This window comes from Carlito syrichta, unplaced genomic scaffold (genome assembly GCF_000164805.1).
Source record: "Carlito syrichta isolate Samal-C Ts95f unplaced genomic scaffold, Tarsius_syrichta-2.0.1 Scaffold316024, whole genome shotgun sequence".
In the NCBI taxonomy this organism is placed as follows: domain Eukaryota; kingdom Metazoa; phylum Chordata; class Mammalia; order Primates; family Tarsiidae; genus Carlito; species Carlito syrichta.
In genome coordinates this window covers 856,912-864,469 of record NW_007260120.1, presented here as the reverse complement: position 1 = coordinate 864,469, position 7,558 = coordinate 856,912, and positions in this window count along the sequence as shown.

The window sequence follows — 7,558 nt, the reverse complement described above, 5'->3', positions numbered from 1 at the left end:
CTGTTTGCAACCTCCTATATACTTTTGGTCACAGAGATTATGAGAGATTTGGTGGCCCCTGAGGGCACCCAAGGCTGTCACTGCAACATCTCTAACCTTGCACCATGCTGGGATGAAGTGACAATCAACCTGGGCTTGTGGCTGTCTTATATCATCCTCTGTAACATCACTGAAACAACGTCGACTCCTTCTGTACCGAAAGGAGAAATTCACACTCCCAACTGACAGCGACAAAGGAATCATGACAATCAGAGGGGGAAAAAAATCCAACTTTTCCATAATGAATACTAAATAATTTGTTTTCAAGTTCTTTCATGCTGTGTTCAGAGAGACAGAGACTATATTGAAAGTGTTGCATATATACCTTACTACCAAATAGAGAAGCAGTCGAACATTGATTCTTGAGACATTATGTTTACTTATCATTCACTGCTGCAAACAGACATTTGAGTTTCTTGCTGCCTTTGGACTGAAGGCCAGCCCACTCCAACCACAAAATGCAAAAGCCATGATCAGAAAGGTCTTTGAGTATCACAGTGAGAAAGGGATAGCAAGGTTTTGGGGCCACGCAGCTACTGTGAAAAGTTGTCTGTGTCAGCCTTGAAACTCGCAAGAGTCAAAGCTCCAGACTTCCCAATATGAATTCCACCTCAAGATGGTCCTGGCCTCCCTACATTGTGGGTCCAGTGCCCAGCCAGGGGTGTTTACAAGTCGCCAGTTAGCACCTTCCTTGGCGATATTTTTACACAGTTGTTGCCTTTCCTGTGAAGAAGAGAAGAAATGAGAAGGCTGGAATCATTTTCTTTGGCATGCTGCAATTTAAAATAGGAAAATGTAATAACATTAGGTTTGTTTTCTAAATGGCGATGTTAAAAATTTCTTCCATGTCAATGATGAAGGAAAAAAAATCTTACTCCTAAAAATGACTCTTTCATAGAACATCAGGGTTAGTTTCTGAGTGGCACGTTTTAAAAACATTTAATCAGTAATCTGAATATATGTCAACACCTTCTGGCGGTGTGCTATAAAATGTGAACCTTGTCAACAGCAACAGAAAGAGGTGACACACTTGGGACACGGAGCTTTTATGCTGACACACAGTAATAATATAATTTTAAAATTTATCATCTGTTTAGCTGCAAGCAACAACAATTAATCTTTTTGACAATTCATACAATGCTTTAAATAACACCTGGGAAGAAAAACAACGCATTCTAATTTTTACTTTCGTCGTCTTCCTGGGCTTTATAGCTACAAATGCGTATGAAGGCACACACAATAAATTTTGCGATTAGGATTAAAATGTTAGCAAAAAATATTTCCCTTGTCACCGCATGCCCCTCCTTGCCTCGGTTAATAAAATTACTTAACACAAAAACTGGAAGCGAGAGCAAGTCCCAGAGGAAATGCAGGCCTCAAAGGGTTCATTTCTGTCACATCAAATGACATTTTATTCCCAAATCATTTAACCTATGACTTTGCATAACTACTTATAGCTTGAACGTAATTCTGATGGGGGCCCAGAAATGCCACTGATCCCACAGCTAGAAACTCTATCAAGGCCCAGCAATACTAAGCCCATCTGATTTAACAGTTGAAAAAACAGCATGGCAAAATGTCTTCAAAAGCATGCGAATACATATGTGTTGTAAGGATTTGTTTCATGTGTCCTGGGAGACTTCCTGAGATTTAGTGTTAGACCACATGAACATTCTTAATTAATCTCTTTCCTATTGCACGTAAAACCCAATGCCTAATGCCAAATGCATCTGCTGTCCCAGATCTTTAAAGCCAGTGGGGTAGAGCATCCCCAACACCGGCAAAAAAGAAGACAGGGTGACAGTAAATCAGAAGCTAGTGACATTTGCAGACAAAACTACAAGGGGACATTGTTGCAAACAATAGTAACTCCACTGTCTGCACGCTACTTTATAACTACCCTTTTGAGACTTTGTCTATACCCATTTTACAGATGCGAAAATCAGAGTGCTGCAACTCAGGGGTTCTCCAAATCCACAGGCCATGTGTTTTCTATCATCACACACACGAAACATCAACTAAGACCCCCCCCTCCCCCAAATAATAAAGAAGCAAAGAGAGTTTGGTCAAACGGGTTATGACACTGGAATACAATAACCCATGGTCTGGAAAAGGATGAGTTCAGCTCTGAGATGTACAAAAGAGAGGGTCACAAAACCCGGTAGGTTATAAAATAGAGGTGTGCACATGTGTGGGAAAAGAGATGGAAGTTTTTTGTCTGCAGAGAGTTTCTCCTTTTCTTTATTTTCATCCTTTTCTTTCTTTCTTTTTTTTTTTTCTTTTTAGTGTTGTAATCTCACTCTGTCTCCCAGGCTGGAATGCAGCGTCATGCTCATGGCCAGCCACTGCAGCCTCGACCTGCTGGGCTCAGGCAATTCTTCCACCTCAGCCTTCCAAGTAGCTGGAACTACAGGTGTGCATCACCACGTCCAGCTAATTTTTTGATTTTTTTGTAGAGACAAGGTCTCGCCACGTTGCCCAGGCTGGTCACGAACCGTGGGCTCAGGCAATCCTCTTCCCTCAGCCTCCCAAAGTACTATGATTACAGGCGTGAGCCACCACGCCCGGTTTCATCTTGTTCATCTTGTTTTTTCCTTCTTTCCCAAGTCTAGGCTTCCTAGGGTATGATCAAATTGATTTTCACCACGTGTCATGTGTCTTATGTATTGGGACCTGCATAGTAGATCAAAATTTCAATCATTTTTACTAATGATCTTTGCTACATGGTTTTGGTGTCAGATTTCTATATGTCCCACAACTTTGTCCATTTTTTTTTTTTGAGTTAGAGTCACCCAGACTGGAGTGCAGTGGCCACTCCCAGCCACTGCAGCCTCGACCTGCTGGGCTCTGGCGATCCTTCCACCTCAGCCTTCCCAGTAGCAGGAATTACAGGCATGCGCTACCATGCTCGGCTGATTTTTTGATTTATTGTAGAGATGAGGTCTCGCTGCCCAGGCGGGTCTCGAACCCGCAGACTCACGCAATCCACTCACCTCAGCCTCCCAAAGCGCTGAGATTACAGGCTGAGCCACCGAACCCGGCTTGTCCATATATTTATGAGCAAAAAGTCATGGAATCTTGTCCAGAAAAGACTTGCCAGAGGATAACCCATTCTATACAGAAAATCAAACTTTTGCCAGTGATCACTCTGACTTAGGGACCATTACTCTAAATTTCTATTACAGCCTCTCAGCAAAAACTTCACAAAGGCTTTCTTGACCTTTGTTACTGTCAAGGCTCAGAACAGGATACCCCCCAAACACGCACCTCCATACTGAGTATTACAAGCTGAAAGAAATGGAAAAAAACTGCAGAAGCAGGAAGGTCACTCTCTGACCGTCCCCCTCCTCCCCGAAGACCCTTATGTGACAGGTGTCCTGCCCTGTACCCAAGGAAAAGAAATGTCACACAGTGACACCAAGAAGCATCTGACAAACAGGACTTGCTAAGTTTATTACCATTAGATAATACCCTTTTGTCCTCTAATCATACTTTATACAGTATGACTGTATAAAAATACAATTTCCCAGGTCTTTATTTCTGAATGCTCTTGTTTCACATAAAACTTGTATTAAATAAATGTGCATGCTTATCTCTTGTTATTCTGTCCTTTGTTATAGGGGCATCAGCCATGAATGTTGCAATGGGTGAGGAAAAGAAATGCTTCTTTCTTTTTTTTTTTGAGTTGGAGTCTCACTCCTTCGCCCAGGCTGGAGTGCAGTGGCCGCTCCTGGCCACCCCAGCATCGACCTGCTGGGCTCCAGCGATTCTTCTACCTCAGTCTTCCACGTAGCCAGAACTACAGACGTGAGCTACCAGACCTAGGGCTATTTTTTTTTTTGAGCTGGAGTCTCACTCTGTCACCCAGACTGGAGTGCAGTGGCCGCTCCCGGCAACCACAGCCTTGACCTGCTGGGCTCCAGCCATCCTTCCGCCTCAGCTTTCCAAGTAGCTGGAACTACAGGTGCGCACTACCACACCCGGCTAATTGTTGATTTATTGTAGAGATGAGGTCTTGCCAAGTTGCCCAGGTGGGTCTTGAACCCGCGGGCTCAGGCAATTTGCTCACCTCAGCCTCCCAAAGTGCGTGATTACAGGCTGAGCCACCGAGCCCAGCTTTTTTTTTTTTTTAATTGTAGAGACAAGGTCTCGCCAAGTTGCCCAGGCGGGTCTCGAACCCGTGGGTTCAGGCAATCCACTCACCTCAGCCTCCCAAGGCGCGGTATTACAGGCTGAGCCACCGAACCTGGCTGTAGCAGGAAATTTTAAATAAGGATACTTTATTTTTAAAGTTGGAATTCTGGAATAAACGAGAGTGATGCCGGGACTTGTGGCCTGCTCAAGCCACACCACTCTCATCGTTGATGGACGACGAACCCCAGACTGGGGACTTCATGAAATCTGTGGTCCCTCCTCTCCTGACTCCTCACCCAGCAGCCTATTCCCTCAGGCCTCCGCGATGGCTAACCATTTTCCTATCCCTAAAAGGCGCAAAAATTGCTTTCCCACTGAGGAATCCTTTCCCCAAACTTCTAAAGGGGAAAAAAATCCCCCTGACTTAATCAACTGATACACAATTTCCTTTTCGTTTTCCCCATGATTAGTATTTAAGTCTGAAGCCTGAGACAGAACTCCCCAGCTAGTGGGAAAGGCAGTGACATCCAGGCACATGCGCAAGAGAACAGCCCTCGGAACGTGTTTAATTACAGGGAGCCCCTCACAGCGTGGAACTGGGACACGCAGATCTCGGAGAGCGATTTTCCATTTAGACTGCACGCCCTGGCTAATTAACAAGCCAAACGGGCCAGCAATCTGGACAAGGAGACAGCCAGCACCCCACGTGTTACAACACAGGTAAAGGTATGTGTGAGCCTCGACGACGGAAAGGGAGCCTGCAGGAACCAAATGTGAAAAACAGCCATTTACAGCAGTGGCCCTGACGGACGGGTAAGTGCCCGACTGGCGAATGACACGCTGCCCCCTCACTTCGAGGCTGCAACATGGAAACGCTCCGGCCATCTGCTGTGTCTGCAAGGTCCCCGATGCAGGCTCGTGGAAGGAAAATGCGTGTTTGGTTGCAGCTGGAACACACACATGCTCTCAGCTGATGTGTGTGTGCCCCGCGCTCTGCCAGGTTTTGAGGCTCGACCCTCAGTGACTGATGTTTTCCCCCAATTGTTCTATCGGATTCTCCGGGTTTTCCCAGGAACGGGTTGGGACAAGGGGTGCGGGACCTGGGAGGGAAGCAGGACACAGAATGGCCGCTGGCTTTCAAACGAGCTCAGTCCTACCCAGTTGTACTGGGACCATTGAAATGCCTTGCAGATGAAGAAAGGAGGTTCCAGCACCCTGATGGAGGTTTGTGCCAGCCATAAATCCCGCCTAGCTTCCTTCCATTTACAGTTTATTGCATTAACATTTCTTTTGTGCCCGGCTGCTGCTGGGAACCTATTGTAAATTTGGGCAATTACGACTTTTGTTCCATCTGTCCCTCCCCACCTCGGTACTGTAACATCAAAGGTGGCCCATTCAGTGGAGGCCAGCTCTGTCTCTTAAATCCAACCTGAAATACATGTTAGAAATCACCCGCTCTGAGTGAAAAGTAGTAGAATAACTCAGAAAGATGCCGCTCCGGCCTTCTGAGGAAGTCTTAAAATAATCTTTCTTAAACCTCCTGCACAATGCTCCCAAGTCAAAGCCTGGATAGGTATTTCAGTGTCTCCTGGTCCAAATCCCCCTTAAAGTCAATGTATGAGGCATTACTGAACCATGTCAAACAGGGAGTGTGGCCCTCAATACTGGGGTTTCCACCAGTCTGCCTTTGCTTGGGTCTCAGGGGTACTTAAAATAATCTCTCTTAAAGTGTCTGCATAAACCAGAGTGGGTCATGTAACCCCTGCTGTGGGGATGAGGTGGCCTGATATTACCCATCAAGCCGGGTCTGCTCCTAGCTCGAAGGCTTGATGGGTAATATCAGGCTGCTTCTACTCCTGGTAAGCTGTCACTTGTTACAGGAGCGAGAGGGTCTCAGGTGTGCTGTGATTCTAAGGGCAGAGGGACCCTGCGTTGGTCAATTCCATTCTCGACGATTTCCTGAGAACGTACTACATGCCTTAGTGCGTGATGAACTGCGGGGAATGCAAAGGTGAACAAAGATAATCCCTGTCTTAAGAAACAGAAAACCTAGTGGAGGAGACAGGTCTAATGATAATGAAGTGAAGTTGCTTCATAATTAGTTTCAAATTAGGCACAAAATGCTACTCATCCAAGTTGCTCAAAATGTTAAACAGTTACCATATGAACCCTAGGGATAGACCCAAGAAAAATGAACACATATGTCCAGCTAAACACCTGTATACAAATGTTCATAGCAGCATTATTCATGATAGCCAGAAAGTGGAAACAACCCAAATATCTACTGCTGGATGAATACACACAGAAAAAGTGGTATATTCCTATGATGGAACATTATTGGGCCATTAAAAGGAACAAAGTCCTGATACAGGCCACCGCATGGATAAACCTTGAAAACATTATGCCAAATCAAAGAAGACAGACACAAAAGTGCATAATTATATTATTTGCAACATTTGTTTCTTCGTTTTGTTTTTTTTTTGAGTTGGAGTCTCACTCTGTCACCCAGACTGGAGTGCAGTGGCACGCTCCCAGCCACTGCAGCCTCGACCTGCTGGGTTCCGGCGATCTTTCCGCCTCAGCCTTCCAAGTAGCTGGAACTACAGGCATGCGCTACCACACCCGGCTGATTTTTGATTTATTGTAGAGATGAGGTCTCACCAAGTTGCCCAGGCGGGTCTCGAACCCACGGGCTCAGGTCATCCCCTCACCTCAGCCTCCCAAAGCGCGGGATTACAGGTTGAGCCACTGAGCCCGGCTTGCACTTTCTTCAAATGAAAGAATAAATGAGCAAAGAAAAGAATTCACTGGATCTGTTGCTCACAGCCCTACACCTCTTGACTATGAAGGATGGACCCCGAGTTTCCACTTCTTGAAACTATGGATTCCATCTACAGAAACAGCATTCTACAAACGCAAGGACTTGGAACCCTGTGCAGCACGGTTTTCAGGATTCTAGAAACTGTCCTGTGTTTCCACTGCCCCTGAACTTGGTTTCATCTTCACATGGGTCGCTGTGTATTTATTTGTCCTTTAACGCTGTGAGCGATCTGGGGGCAGTGACTATGGGTTTTGTCACTAGATTCTAGAACCAGAAACACATAGAAGGGACCTACCAGGGACTGTGGAAGAAAGGAAGGAAACACTCTTTGCTTAGGAGAAGTTCATAGCCTAAATCTCAAGCATCCTCATTTCTCCATTTTCTTATCAGGTAGTGTGATTATACTAAAAACATTTTGGCAATCCAGTGTTGTTTTTTGCTTAAGGACAAAATTGGTCAAAAAGCAGCAATTCCATATGGCTCAGTGTAATACAAAGTCGTAAGAAAGGTCTTTTGGGTTCTATTTCATTCGTAAAATGATTTTTTTTTTTTTTTTTTTTGAGT